The 16,698-nt window shown below is 30.0% G+C and overlaps 1 protein-coding gene and 1 long non-coding RNA gene across 3 annotated transcripts in view; both read left to right on the plus strand.

Annotated features, from left to right (window-relative positions):
- Nucleotides 1-12,151, plus strand: part of LOC122270573 (uncharacterized) — a 41,366-nt gene extending 29,215 nt beyond the window's left edge. Inside the window, exon 2 of the long non-coding RNA XR_011638382.1 lies at nt 7,338-12,151. This is a non-coding gene — a long non-coding RNA (uncharacterized lncRNA). The remainder of the gene's footprint in view (nt 1-7,337) is intronic.
- LOC107455117 (DNA ligase 1) overlaps nt 1-16,698 on the plus strand; it is a 340,752-nt gene that overhangs the window by 197,588 nt on the left and 126,466 nt on the right. The window lies entirely within an intron of this gene.

Raw genomic sequence — 16,698 nt, forward strand, 5'->3', positions numbered from 1 at the left:
ACTTTGTGGTTAACTGAATTTATAGCCAATTAAAACTCTGAGAATTCTCTGACTAGCTAAAGGGCTAAAATATGAACTGGAGCTTTGCGCCGATTCACTCAACAAGTTACATTTATTTCCAGAATGCTGCAAGAAATGAAAATTTTTTGTTTTTTACTGACCACCTATGGAGATTTTCTTTGGATTTCAATATCAAATTTTTAATGCTTCTCTTTAGCTATTTGCCGGATATTTTCTGCTGTGTCACGTGACACACAAATACTTTTATTTACTTATTTCTTTATGTAACATAACAAAATGGTTCATAACGCAGTTTTTCATTGTTATCGATGCGTTTTTACTGGGCAGAAAATCACATTGTAGAATCCACATTTCCTACACCCATTTCCGTATTTTTTTAGTTGTCATCAGCATAAAATTAATAAAGTCATAATGGTATTGTTTACTGTAAAATATTTTTGTATCATTTAACTGTATTTACCTGTAATATTTATTTTTCTTATTCTACTCTTCTAAGATTCTTTTTCTACTCTTTTTTAATTTTGATTGTTTTCTAGATTAAGAGTTCAACACTAAAAAGTTTTTTTTTACGTTACTCTATATTACCTTATTGCGCTACATTTTAACATAAATTTATTTAAATCGGTGTCTAACTGTTTTGCAATTATTATTTTTAGGAGCAAATAAATTAATAAACTGCAATAAATGACAAATAAAGTGATTCGTTTCATTTTTATAAACTTAACGATCAGCCTCATGTACACATTGTATTTAATTTATGAGCCTGTTGGATAGAAAATATTAAATTAAGGTTGTGTTCTTACTCCATTATATAACTCCATAATATGTGTTCTTACTCCATTTATGTAAAATATAAAAAATTTAATGAATGAAAATATAAAGCTTAAATTTTATTTTCAGTAGAATATACAACTTTAATAAACGTATATATAAAGCCTGGGTTTGATCTTTTGTCCGAGTGATCGCAGAGCATAGTGAAACACCTGTTGATTTTAAATGATCACGTACCAAACTGGCAAAAAGATTCCTTCTCTATTAGTTAACCACTTTATGCCAGTGCTCCGTCAAAGTGGTCAGATTCCACAGGTTCCGTCGAACCAACAGTATCACATTAGTCAGTTTAAAAAGGTAATTAAATAAAAAAAGGAAAGTAAAAAAAATGTGGATCCTCTCTTTGTTTGTGAATAAGATAAATGCAAAGTACTTCACAACTTTCCATTTTTCTTATGTTTATGTGGACAAACACCCGCTAGTTTTCTTGACGTGCATTACCTAAACAGCCTTGGATGAGACACGCACAGACGACATTCTAAACCACACAACTACCTTTGCAATTGGGGAAGACAATCGGATTTGAAAAATGGACAAAAAACGAGAACATCTGTCGCCAAATGAATCTGTTAACGNATCTGCGTCAAAAACATAACAGCCGATCCAAGTCTGAGTTTACGGCTGTTAATGTTCAACTCCGTAGCCTTGTTATTTCGAATCCAGCCTAGAAGACGTGGGAACTCCTAGATAAGGCATTGAGATAAACTAGCCTTCGTGGAAGTCTTTTGGATGATTCTAGTCCGCATTTGCTGGAGAGGGAAAAAAAACCACGAAAACCTCTCACGGTCAGCCCGACGGCAAGGAGATTATAACCAGTGATTCGTCTACCGTTGAGGATATTTTTCGTCAGCACTGTTATCGATGTGAGCCGGACACACAATTCTAACCAACCAGACACCACTGGGATTCGAACCTAGGTCTCTTCATTGGGAAGCGAACGCTCTATACCACCAAGGCTCCTTTTAATAAATTTGAGATGATCAGCTTATTAAATGAAACGCTTACAATCAAGCTTTTCTAATTTGAAACTTCGCTTGCGTACGCACAACTTGTGATCCAAGATTTTTCAGAGAAACTACCCATGAGACAACCATTCATTTTCCCCCCTTCTTTTCATAAATGTCCGATTTTATTTCAGATAGAACCAGTTTAATCTCTCATTTCCGTATTTCAGTCATAAGATTAAATTTATTGCTGAAATTAGATCAACCTGTTCCTATTTTACACGATTGCGCCAACTGACATGATGAATTAACTATTTTGAGAAAAGTCATGATAAAACGTGTCATTTTACGGAATGAGCTTCAATGATTTCTAAAAGAAATAATATGTTGACTGCAACGTGTAGAAGGAGGTTCTGAACATCCATTCAATCAACGACTAAGCTAATATTACATTTCAAATAATATTATCATTTTAACAAAACATTGGAATTTTAATTTATTTTCGTCAATCAGCAGAGATGCAAACAAAAACATTTTCAAATATTCGTCAACCGAACTAAAAATATAAGTTGATCATTTTATGTATTCATGAAATGTAAATTATAAAATTACTAGCGGATCCCCAGCCCCTGCTCACTACGCTCGCGAATCAACAGAACTGCTTATAATAGTTCCTTTTGGATTGTTTAGCAATTCAAATAAGTCTTTAATTTCTAAAACTTTCATTCGATTTATATACATTTCAATGCTACTTAGAAATAACATTTGAAAAATTAATTCATAGAATTTCCCCTAAACCCTTTGACCCTTTTTTGAAACATATTTTTCATACTTTTTTTATTATTTCGTATTAATTTAGATCAGAATAATTACAAAATAGTATATTTAGCATTTTAATAATTTATAATTATGAAATACAACCGGTATTTTTATTTTTGCGTTACATTAAAATCTCCCAAACTTGGTTCTTACTAGCAATAATTTTCCAAACTTGCATTTATTTGCAGTTATTTTGATTTAAGAGAAACAGTTATTCATCATTGAAATTTCTTAAAATTACAAAATCAATTATTGTTCAATTTTTGAATATGAATGAAAAGCAAGCTACTTTTTTTGAATTTTATACTTTAGTGCAAATATAAATCTGATAATCTAACAGATTTTCCTAGTATCCATTAACCTGCCTTTTTTTACAATTAACAAATACCGAACTATATTTTTGCTTGCAATTAGAACGTCAGAAAAAAATACAGAAAAAGGATACAGGGGGTTCCATCTGCGTCAAAAAGATATGCACACATATAAATTTCAGTGTTTGTAGAACCAATTTTTAAACCTTTTACTTTAATTATAAAGATCCTAAAATACATTAAAAAAACCAAAGAAAAAGATTAGAAAATGAAAAAGAAATAAAGCAAAGAATTTAAAAAAAATTAAGGTTGAATCAAAGAGCCGATGATCTCCGTTGATAAAACTCTCTTCATCATTATAACTAAAATAGAGCTCTAAAGTAATATTGAATCCGTGTAAATTAATAAGCATAAAAACAAAATGATGGAACAGTTTCTTTATATGAACAGTTTGATTCCTAAAAAGACCTTAATTTAAGTTTCGTGTGCAGATATTTTGACTGAAATGGCTCTACGTTTATTTAATAACTACTTTTTGAAGGCCTGCATTTTCCCTTATAATAAAGGATTAAAAACAGACTATTTCGAATGTTTTTTTTTTAATCTCTGGGGTATCTTTTTATACATGCGTGCCGCTGAACATTCAAACTTAATTTAGATCACTTTGCGGTTTTCATCACCGTAACGCTTTAGTGAGGAGGAGCGATAGTATTTAAAATTTAGTACAATTCGTGAAAATTTCTAACAAAGTTCGTCCATGACCTCTTTACTCATCCAGGCCACCGTGAAAATTGTTTTGGAATTTTTGAATGAAATAAAATTTTATTGTAGCCGTGGTTTTCGTGTATACATACCAACACTTTAAGTTAAATCACACGATCAAGCAAAATCTCAATTTGTTAAACTTCACAACTGAAGTTTTTTCTTACAATTAAATTACTCCGAATTTTATGAAATGCACGTTAAATGCTGTGGACCACACCAAGTGCCTTATTGGAATATTCTGAAAGGCCATATACTGTTTCAGTTGCAATGATGATAAATAAAAAATTTATATATCGACGTGAGTATTTATATTTTCAATTGGAAGTGTATCCCATAGTCCACTTTATTGTGGATGTCATAGAACATTTTATATTCATATATCCTAATTTATTGTGAAAAATAACCGTTTATTAATGCCAGTGATTTTTCATTTATTTATTATTTTTTTTGTTAGTATTATTTTTTTGTGAGAATTATAAAGTTAAAATGTTTATTTCCATGTTTAATAAATTATGTGCTGATTATTTTTTCGTAATGTAATAATCTCAAACACAATTTGTTTTTATGACATTGATTATGAACCTAAGCATAGGCAAACAATTATAATCATTCTCTCAAGTGTTTAGTTTGTTTGTTTGTTTTTTTGTTTTTTTACCGTTTCACAATATCACGTAATACTTATTTTTTATATAAAAAAAAATAATGATTTTAAAAAGATGGTTTTTTTTAAATATTTTTATAAACTCGCTATCGTGTCTGTGCGGGTTAATTCTTGCTATCGAAATATCGACCCTTTTTTAACTAGCTAGAACTCTCCAACCTTTTTATCGCCGTGTCAACGTTTGATAATTTTACCTTCGATAATTTGAGTTTGATACAACGTTTGAAAAATTCAGAATAAAGCAGTGATTTTGATAATTTTCATCACGGTGGAAAAATGTCGTCAAACAGGCGATACTAAAGTTTAATAACTTTTGAAATATTTAAGTTATTTGTATGTTCTAATGCCCAGATAATTCTTCACGGCAAGATAATATATATAGCTGAAAATCGTCACATTGCTTCAGGTGTAAGGCACTTAAACTATGGCTTTTTTATTTTCCTTAGTAACAGAGCTTCGAAAAACAGCTTTAAAAGAAATAAAAGCTAGCATTATAATTGCTGCCAACTACAACTAATAAAGAAATCTCCTAGAAAGTGAGCAAGTCGTAAAATGCCACTGGATTGTAAATTATTTTCCCGTATTTGATCTGACACAAAAATTATTTCCTTTTTCTTAGTCTACTTGGAAAAATTAGATTTTAAAATTTTTATATTATTATTTTCTTAATAGTTTAAAATAAACTTTTCCAGCTCTTTAACGAGGAGAAAATAATTGATATCGATTTTCATTTAGAATACATTTTAAAAGTTTTAAATTTACCTCTCTTATTTCAACAGAACAGAATAAATTGAAACAAATTCTAAAATTGCAATTTTACAAACGACTGCATGCGATAAAAGAAACAAAAACGAATCATAAAAGCTCATTTTGTACGTATGTTGGCAAGAACACAACTGAGAAGGGGAGAAGGTATTTATTCTTCATAAATCATGGTAGAACATATTTGCATATTATCAATCCCACACAATATATCATAAATCTAGAGAAAAGCTTGTTGAATGGAATTGAGAACTGCCTTTTTGTTCTCTAAAGGTATCTTTATGATATTCATGACCTTCAAGTCTTAATAAAGCTTCTAACCACATTTAACCTTCCCTGAGTTTGTATTGAAATTGAAATGAACTTATTCTTAATGGCATATTAAAATTTTGTTACTTTTTTGAAATAACAATGCAGGCAAACAATAAAAAAACAATTCATAATTTGTTTTGTTTTCCATTAAATACCTTGTGCTTAATTTTCATTAGTTTACTAATTAAATTCAGTCCTAAAACATTATGTTTGAGTCGGTTTATGTTTGCATGCATGGTGATTATTACTTTTTTGTAATTACTTTTTTTTTAATATCCATCTTAAAAGGTTTCCCAGGTTCAAATTCCAGAGGTGGCTGGTTGTTACGAATTCTGCTCCCGGATCGCTTCGACCGCAGTAGTAATGTAAAATACCCTCAGTGGGAAGTGAATCATGGTTTAGAATCACCTTGCCGGCAGCCTAAACGTGTTAGATTTTCTGGTTTTCCTCTCCATGTAACGCAAATGCGGGTTAGTTCCATCAAAAAGCCCTACGAGGGCAAATTTCTCTCATTACATGATCCAGGAGCTCCCTTGTCTTCTGGATTGGGTTCAAAATTACAAAGCTGCGATTTGAACATTGATTGTCGTGAATTCCAAATTGGGTCGGCTGTTCAACGTCGGTTATAAAATATAAAATAATAGTACAAATATTTTTGTGAATTTCAATAATTGTTAAGGGATTCTAAGAGGAGGCCAACTAGCCTTCTAATCGATGGAAACTTTGCAGATTTTTTTTTCTCTTTAAAGTGATACATTTTCATTAAGAAAAAAGTTGACAGCATCACTAAGTAAAGTACAATAATGTCCTCTCGGCGAGGATTTTCTGCTGTCCTTTCATCAAAATATTACTTTCTCTGAGAGAGCTCTCCACTGACACAATAGTTTAATATTGTTTTGAGACATTTTATGGGCAGTCGGTAATCTTTTTTTTTAACTTGCATATATTCTCGGGTTAAAAACAATCCAGCGAGCTTCAGGCATCCAAAAGTGAGCTCATAATTATTTTTATGACTGTCATAGACTTCAAAGTTGCTAATTAAACGAAATCAACTACCTGTAGTAGCAATTAAAAGCAATCGCAATTTGCGTTAACAATAACAGCTAATAGTGAACTAAGGCTTAAAAATAATATAATGGTTAATTTTAATCTTGATTAAAAGCAACTGAGTCCTTGTAAATTATATTTTGCCCACTCTGATAGACTTAGGATTATCAGGAACAATGAGTTTATTCTATGAAACGGAGCTTATGGAGCACACTCCAAATTTTTTCAAACTTTTGAGTGAAGTTTATTGTTTAAAGGTTAACGGTTCTTAATCGTTCAACTGTTGATTTTTTGATTGATTCAAGTCCTTATTCTTTATTTTATAATGATTCTTTTATCAAATTTAATTTTTTTTCAGAAAATTAAACTACAATAAGTTGAAAACTTAAAGAAAATTAAAATACAAATCACGATTTTTACAAACTTAGGGAGCATTCTTTCTCAACGTATTTCGATCATTTTACGTGTAGTTGGTGCACTTAAAGAGCGATCGATCGCTCTTTAAATGCGCCAATCAAGTTCTCAATTTTTAAATGTATATTTTATGTGAACTTTTATTTTGAGGAAATAGAGACAAAAAAAATATTGTCAGTGGGACGTTGGAAAGTATTTCGAATTAAAATTAAAAATTTGCCTTCAAAACATTTGAGTTCTATACAGAATCGCTTATTTATAACAAGAAGAGAATGAAAGAATATCTCAACACTTCTCATAAGACGAAAACCGATTAAACTTTTCAGTTTGTTTTCGAACAGAATCGTCATAACAGTTTGGTCCAAAAGCTCCGAGTCTGAGAATTGTCCCAATGTTTATGTTTATCATTAACAATAGTATCATTACTAAATTTTTTTTTCTTCATTTCAGATTATTTTAAAAAATGTACAGTCTTATCCTAAGAACGTTGCTCTTTGTTGGAACTGTTTGGTGTCAGTCCTCCGTCATGATGCCAAGAACATCTACAGCTCATTCACTATTTCCAGCCATGGCACCCACAACACAGCTCAAAGTAGGATGTCCAAGAAAAGAAGATATCCACCCCTGTGAGTGCCTAGAAGTGCCAAAATCAGATTCTGCCAGTGGTGAAATGGAAATTGAAACAGTGGCTTTCTGCAAGACGATACGGAATGCGCAAGTCTTGCAGAATGCCATGAAGGGAATGCAAGGTCATATTATTGATTTCATGGTCCTGGATAGCTGCAAGCTGCCTCCTTTTCCTAACGGGCTTTTTTACAACGTTGGCATCAAGTGGATGGAGATACTGAATTCGACAGTTCAACTAAAACAACCTTTCTTCCAGTGTGCGAGTAACTGCTGGTGAAAAGGCAATTTGAAGTAGCTTTTTTTTTTTTAAATTACTGTTTTCATTTGTGAATTTCGTTCATAGATGTTGAATGACTTTTTTCCCGCCATTTGTGAATTGAGTTAAAAAAGTTAATTTTTTAAACTGTTATTGAAAAATTGAAAACATATTATTCATCATTGTGTTACTGCAAGTCAACTTGGTGTTTGAGATCAAATGCCGAAAGTTCACCTTGAAAACGCAGTTTGAATGATCCAAACTTTTCGTGAAAATTCTAATGTGGTTTTTATTTGAAGGTTATGTCAAGAAAAACTTGCAACAACCACATTTTTTTGATTTTTCATCTATGTAACATGGCGGACATTCGGAGACCTTTTTAAAATTAACTTCATTAAGTAAGAACACATAAATGAAAGTGAATAAAAAATTTGTGTGAATCATCTAATGTATTTTATAGTTGCTTTTAAATTTCAAAGAGTTTTATATTTAATGTAAATTCATTAAGTCTCATTTGAAACTATTATATGTTAAAATATTTGTCTCTTTTACAGAGAGAGATTTTTTAATCATTTATTAATAACTTATACATAAATTAATTTTAAAAGTATTTATTAGTGTCCTATATATTGCAATGACAATTGAAAGAGTCAAAACATATACCACCGCAGGTAGGAAAAAAAAACACCTTTGAGCTTATGCCTGCAAAATACCATCCAGTTTCATAGGCCAAGTGTTGCAGGGGTTTTGCTGGTAGCAATTCTGCTTCTGTAAATACTAATAAGTATTCATGCTTTATTGTCCTGTTTCTGTAAGAACCTCGGTACGAATTGCATTTTCTGACTTTTGAAACCAGTATTAGAATTCTTCTGTAGTTAAATAGGTTAGAGTTCAAATTTAGGCAACCAGGTTCAACTATCAAATGTAACTTCTATAGTATGCCTTTTAAATTTAACAATGAACTAGAATTTCGTTTTCACTTTAAAACCTGGCAAAATTCCCTTTTTAAATTCTCTGCACAGTCTCTAAAGTGCCCAGAAACATTCTGAGACATTTTAGAAAGGACGAAAATCAGTTTTTACCATTTGTAAATAATGTAATAATTGTTTAAAAAGTAGATAAAAGGAAAAAGCGATAAGAATTATCTAAAACTGATATTTAAATTAAAGCATTTGTAGAAAATAGTTTGCATGAATTAGTCTTGAACTCAAATTCTTGGCATTTATGAAGCGTGACTCTTTATTGGTATAAAACGTAGACATGTTACATTTTTAAAAATTATATAAGATTCCTAATTGTTATCTCTAGAATAATTAAATTGCACCTATAGCTCAACTCATTTGTTGTTGGACGGTAGGAGGTATTCAAACCTTGTTGCGCTTTAGATAATATATAGTCATTAAATTAATACTTTTTTCAAATAGAGGGGGAAATATTAATTTTTAAATCTTAGCACTGTTTTTAAATATTTTCAGTGAATTATTAGTTTGTTGCAAAATCAAACTTGTTTCCTTAACTTTTCAGCGTTACCATAAAAATTTTTTGTAGTTTACATAAAATAAATTATAAATTTTAGTATAACTACTCTTTATGAGGAAGAAAAGCAAAGATTTTAAGTATTTTGTTTTCAATAAAACTGCGGTAACAAAATTTGAAATGAAACTTTGGGTCATTGGGCAACATGTTTTTACGAGTTGGAACATGTTCTTCAAAAATCCAAAGTTGCAGCATGTTCTCATGGACGAACTAAAAATGAAAGGTTGAATTTAAAGGTTACAATTTGATGAAGTGTTTGGATTCATGGTTCATTTATAAGCCAGCGTTAACTCAGAATCAAAGATATAACTAAAAAAACGATGTTGAAAATTAGATTTATTATTAAACTTAATTTCAACATTTCATTATTTGATCTTTTGTTAAAAAGCTGATTGCAAAGTTTCGCAGTTGTCTAATGACAGCTCATTGCAGGTGTGTTTCTACGTGACAAGTATAGTATACAATGGATTTATCTATGATCGTGTGCTGACTTTGCGAGTGACTCACGTGGTGCGAATTTCAAATGATCGAATCTGCTATATTCAGAAATTTTTACTTTCTATAAGACTTCTGAAAGTACTCTATATATTGGATTGCGATTTTTCTTACTGAATATCTTCTATTAAATAACATATAAACTAGTAATAGATATTCTTTAAAACACATGTATCAGATTTTCTCATATCAGATCCAAGGAATAGGATGTATAGGAGAGTTTAGTGTAAGAAGGTATAACTTATAAAGACTATACAAAAGAGAAGTCAGGGGTCTGTTTAGAAGAAATTTGGGTCCGTTAACGGACCCTTCACAAAATATCTTTTCATCCTTCACAAAATATTTTAACTTAAATTATTTTGTGAAAGGTCTGTTTTTATCTTTTAATCGGACCCTTCACAAATTTGTTTATCTTCATTATTGTTCTGTTAATCGAATAAACCCTTCCCAGAAGTGGGGGGGGGAGACAGATGTAAAAGAACTAAATTTTGTCTTAGGCAGACGCTTCATCCATTATTCGTCCGAAATGAACATTCTTCGTTCAGCAGTATAGGCTAAATACCAAATATTTGTATGCTGCATCGCTAATTTAGTAGCTGCAATTGCTATTTATTTTTTAAAATTTAATTTTTTTAATTATAATTTTACAGTGTTGAGCATAATCCTGTACGTCTTTACAATTAAAAAACTCATTGAAAAAGTTTTTTGCAATAGCGGACCCTATTTGCACAAATTCATAAAAGCGGACCCTGGTTGAAAGAACGTTTATTTTATATTCACAAATTACGAGTCATTTTTTCACAATTTTACAAAAACGGACCTTTCACAAAATATCTGGACAGACCCCTGGAAGTATTTCTCAAGGAATTCATGTCTAGCATTTTTTTATATTTATTTATTACTTTATCTTTTATTTTATTCTAAATTTTGGAAAGATTTTGTGAGACTACGAGAATACTCACGAAAGTCCAATAAAACAAACTTACTTCATATTCTAATAAATAGTAATTGAGAGTACAAAGGAGAGTAAAAAACCATTAACCACATTTGAACTATATTAAATCATATCGTAAAATATTATAACTTTAAAACTATTGTCCTTGTAAACTAATAAATCAAAATTCACGAAAAAAGCCAAGAAAGTTTACTATTGCTTTCAGCGCAACTGAAGCTATATTAAAAATGCTTTAAAAAAGCAATGTTTTTATATATTTCTTTTTTAAATAAGGTGACATGACGTCCTCAAGTCTTGAAGACAGTCCTCAAAATTTCATGGTCCTCATAACTTTCCAACTCATTGAAGACAGAAAATGTCCCCAAATTATAACAAAGCAAAAAACACCAGGCTAAAACTAACAGATAAAAACGCCATACTCCTCTTTAAATAATTTTAGCAAAAAAATGTTTTTTTTTATTTTTTATAATCGTGTACTCTTTCGTTTTATTAGTGTTTAAATGCAGAATATTTGTTGAATTGTGTTAATAATAGTTTAAAAGTGCTTAGTAATGAAATCAAATTTGATGGTTCTGCACCTGATATAAGTTATCAATTAAAAAAAAATCTTTATTGCATACATAAAGTAATATTTTCCATTTATATGTGGGTGTCCACAAATCGCAAAATTTTCGAGGACGCTCAGCTGATTCGTCCTCAAACCCTGGCTTATAAATTTCACTTTTAAGACATCTTTTATTTTTCTATGTATTTTTATGGATTTAAGATATTGTTCAATCATAAAGTTTTCTTAACTTATATGTTATATCTGATCTATTTAATCTAGGCCAATTGTCTATGGACTGTAAAAATGTATAATGTCGAAGAAAAATTTATAAATCTTTAAAAAAAAATTTAACATTTTTCACATATTTGCAGCATTTAAATTTATTCAAAGTTTTAATACATTAATGTATTCATCAATCCTTAAATATCATACTATACGAGTATGCCTGCATTTAATATAAAATAGTGTAATATGCCTAAAAAAAACTCAATATTTTTTTAATAACTCGTTTAGACGTAAGTTATTAAAGTATTGCGTTAGCTATTAACAGTTATTTGAATTAAAGGGGTACTAAATAATAACATTCTGCTTTGTTTTTTATATAAGGTATGTTCTGAATATAAGGTATTATCAACTTAAAAATATATAGAACTTAACAAAATCCCTTAACCTACAATTAAAACTTCAATATTTACTAAAATATCAATAAAACATATAATATCAAAAATGTCAATATTTTTGTGACAAATACTTGCACACCAACTTTATTACTCGCCTGTGTTTTTAGTTATTATGAGATTGTTGTGATATTAGTTTGTTGATTTGTAAATAAAAATCATTTCATATAATCCTTGCTGTTCTTATTTTTGTAACGTACTTACAAGTGAAAATAAATCAAGAATCTTTGAAACTGATCGAAATAAATGAAAATGGTGAAAGAAAAGGAAAATGGAAATTTTAATCGCATCTTTAGAAATTGTAGCTAAAGAAATTCTAGTTTCGTACACCGAATTAAAAGGTAGAAAAAAAACACCAAAATTAATTTTGATTTAGTATTCGGATTTTTATGTGTAACAGTCCTAATCGTCCAAGAGTTGGACCTTAGATACATTATTTAAATATTAGTGAAATACGCTGTGTGTGTTTTAAGTTGCAAAATCGGGTGCAAAAATGTATTTCCTCTGACTAAACGATTTTTAATTACACAATTTGATGATTGTAGAAAATCTTTTGAAAATTTGGAAAATTTTTTACATTATTTTGATTGAATTAATTTGAATTATGAAACCAAAATTTTAACGAAATTAGTCAAATTTGAATAAAATATTTATGACTTTTTATACAAATATTTTAGTTATGATGCTTCTTAAGTAATGAAAACCTAATTTACTAGGTATATCTTTTTTTTAAAATTTTGTTTGTTAGAGAAAGCTTTGCTATGTATACATCATAAATTTTAATATGATCTTTATTAACTTATTAAATCCCGTAAAATTTATAATTCTAGATTTTAGCCTCAAAACCATTGTAGTTATGAAGTTCGACTCCATTAAGCTAAACATTTCTTTTTGTTCCATTAATTCTTTTTTTTTCCCTTCCGTTACCTTACAAGGCCTGCAATCTGGAAGAATCTTTAAAACCATCAAGGAAAAAGCTTGCCATATTTTTCTTTCACTTGCCTTAATGTTACAAAAAATGCATTATTCTTCGATGTGAAATTTTGCATCGCAGTTCGGCAACGCAAGCGAATGAAATATCGTCAATGCTAGAAAGTTCTGTCTTCTTGAGCTCTTGCATAATTTCATCATTAAAGAACGTGTGCGTGCTAAATGCTCTCGATTAAAAAAAGATGAATAGGAATATAAGAACATCGTTTACATCTGTTGTTTCGAAAAAAAGAACGATCATTTTGGGCTTCTTTTTTTTTAAAATTGTGTTTCTTTTAGATTTTGAGTGAAGAGTTTTTACCTTATTTTCTACAGTATTAAGTAAAACAGAGACTCATTTATTTTCCTAGTTTCTTTTGGATCAAACGCGCGTTTATTTTGAAAAATTTAGTGAATTTTGTAAATCGATAAATAAAGTGGCGGTATAGTAAAATGAGGGGATGAAAAAAAATTGTTTGTAGCTCAAAATCAAAACGCAAGAATAAAGTCCTTGTGATAATAAAGAAACAACGACTAAAATGATCAAAAATGATAATGCTATTATTTTATGACATTCATAATTTATAATAAATTTTTAATAATCATTAATAACAACACAGAATTATTAATTTTCTGGCCCACCTTTGCTGCTCGTTTATTTAGAAGAAATTTAAAGTTTTCAAAATCTGTAAACGAAACTGCGGTATTAAAGAAAAATAAAAAGAGAATAAATGTTATGAGCTCAAAATCCAAACGCAAAAATAACGTAAGTTTGTTAAAGAAACTTAAGTTTTATTTATAAATATATTATAGTAGTGATTACAGTATTTATTTATAAATATATATTTTTTCAACAGTTATGTGTTTAGTCTATTTATACTCATTTATTTCTGCAATTATTTGTGGATCCATCTTATTTCAATGTTAGGATCAAGTGGGAGTTTATTTAGAATTTTGATGATCGATTTTTAAAAAAAATGGCGGCATAGTAAAACGGGGAGAAAAAAAATGTTTGAGGCTCAAAATTTAAAATTTATTTAAAATTTAAATCGTAACTATGATTAAAAAAACTATAAGACTAAAAAAATACATAAATTATTATTATAATTTGTCTTAATTATTTTATTATTAAAATCAACTGCATATTAAACCTGAATAGTCGAAAAAAATTTAAAAGTTGTGAATAAGAAACTTATGCAGATTATGTATGTAGAGTGCGAAAAAATCTGATTTTTTGAATAACATTTGATCTAATGGTCGGATTTTCATGTACTGGTAGCACTCAATCTTAAGCGGACGCTATATCGCTGGAGAAACGCTTCATAACAAATTCTATTTCATCTACTACGAAAGAAATTTAAAATATAGAAGAGAAAAAAAGTGAGTTCAGGTAAACGAAGAATAAACCATGAAGTATCAAATAGTGATTTTTTTTCTTCATAATATCAACATACAAGCAAATTATGGCCGGATTAATTTCCTGCTGCATAATTCTGAGCAATTTTTTTTCATAATTTGTTTGCATTTTGATATTTTGACAAAAGTGCGAAAGAAACGCTTCATGGCTAATTCTACTTTACCTACTACATTAGTAATTAAAAATATAGGAAAAAAGTGAGTTCAGGTAAACGAAGAATTAACCATGAAGTATCAAATAGTGATTTTTTTTTCTTCTTCATAATATCAAAAGCAAATTATGGTCGGATTAATTTCCTACTACATAATCCTAAGTAATCTGGCCATAATTTGTTTGTATTTTGAGATTTTAACAAAAGATATTTTTTCATTTGAAATTTCATGCTTTACTGACCCTTTTTTAACTCGCTTTTTTCCATTCTACAAATTATACAAATAAAAAAGAAAGTTGGTCTAGATAAAACAAAGTTAGCCTTAAAGTGGATCTGATCAGCTTTGCAGCCAAATGAAATGTCAACGCTGGAATTTTACGCACTGAAATTTCTTATTTTTTGATAAATTTGTGTCCAGATATTTTTATTTGTCTATATATTTAAAATCGATCCATAATCTATTTTTGTTAATATTTTTTTTCTTCAAAATTCAAGTTTGTTCAAAACTTTTCGCACTTTCTGCTTCCTTCTCGATTCTTCACAGTTTTTGCTTTCAATAATGACTATATACCCATTTTGCAAGAAAAGTAGGGAGAATTATTTTATCTCTCGATTTTTACTTTTGAGCTCGCTATTTTTTGTTGATGTTGTAAGTAATAAACGAGATGAAGTATAGCCATCATTTCGTGTAAGTTGGTTACAATAGGTAATTTTCAACTGATTTAGCCAAAAAGCAATTATTTTGAGGTTTGGATAATTGTTACCAAACAAAATTAATGGAAGTATTTATTTTCGTAACCTAAGTATTGAAAATAAATGTTCAAGTAGTTATAAAGAGCGGGTGGTAGAAACCACATTTTGATAAATAATTGAACATTTTTTTATATAATTAATGCTTTTACAGACAAGTCGTGCATATTTATTGTTAATTGTTCCTTTCTATTTGAATGTCATTTTTACTTTTTTACTAGGGGATTGTTAAAAGGAAGTTTGACCCATCATACCAAATCAAGGATTTTGATAGATATTCCTGCCACAGATAAAATAAAGAAAATGCAAAAGAGGAAAAAAATAAAGATAACTTAATAAAATATTTTTTTAAAAAAAGGGGATCAGGAAATAAACACAAAGCGAATAAAACATTTAACTTCAGTTTATTCGGTTGACTCTGAGTTACAATCAAATTAAAAATAATGGCAGCTCCGGCAAATAAAAGCTCAAAAAAAACAAAGATGATTTATTTATAAACCCTATTTATTAAAGGATAAAGAACAAGAAAGATGGTATATGTATAATATCATTCATAAAGGCTGCAATTTTTGTCCTCTGGAGCAACTGTAAAAAATATCTCCTTCACAAAAACTTAATATGTCATGATTGGTGTGATGGTTAATACATTATGTCCTCTATGCGATGAAAAACAGTTAGTGCTATGACTAGGAATCATGCTGAGTATCAAATTATCAAGCTGATCTTGGAGTAGATTACTCCACTCGCAGCAAGCAATGTTCTCCGAAGCACTCCGGTACAGAAATAGAAGGTAGTTGACGGGCTGCAACTCATCAGCCAAACATATTCAACACATGCTCAATCGGGTTCAAATCAGATTAGAATACTAGTAATTCTACACGAGTGAAATATTCAGATTGAAGGAGTTTATGTTATTTGTTCAGTGAGGATGAGCGTTGTCATCCGTAAACACAATTCTGCACCCATGACATCCTAAGCACGCGTACATATTGTTCCAAAATGATATCCTGATAAATTTGGCTTGTCATAGCACTGATCTGAACATGTAGATCTGTTCTAAAGCCAAGTATAATTCCATCCCAAGCGAGCAATTCTGCATCACAGTAACGGCGTCGATGTCCTGTAGGTACCTGGCTTTCTTCATATGAAAGTCCGACGTGAATCGAACTGCAAGCTAAACCTGGACTTGTCCATCACACAAGCCTTCTGTGATATCCACATTGCATGCTCTCTACTCCAGTCTAATTAGTGGCACCAGTGAGCTGCCGTGAACGTGACACATCTGACAGGTCTGTGAGAAAATAGCTCAATGTTTCTCAAACGCCCATACACGGTTTGCCTTGAAACTGTTACAGCCACAACTCCAGATACTGACGAGACAAATCAGATGCTGTGCTCATCTTTCACAGTTACTACCAAATACCAGTTTTG

This window comes from Parasteatoda tepidariorum, chromosome X2, assembly GCF_043381705.1.
Source record: "Parasteatoda tepidariorum isolate YZ-2023 chromosome X2, CAS_Ptep_4.0, whole genome shotgun sequence".
In the NCBI taxonomy this organism is placed as follows: Eukaryota; Metazoa; Arthropoda; class Arachnida; order Araneae; family Theridiidae; genus Parasteatoda; species Parasteatoda tepidariorum.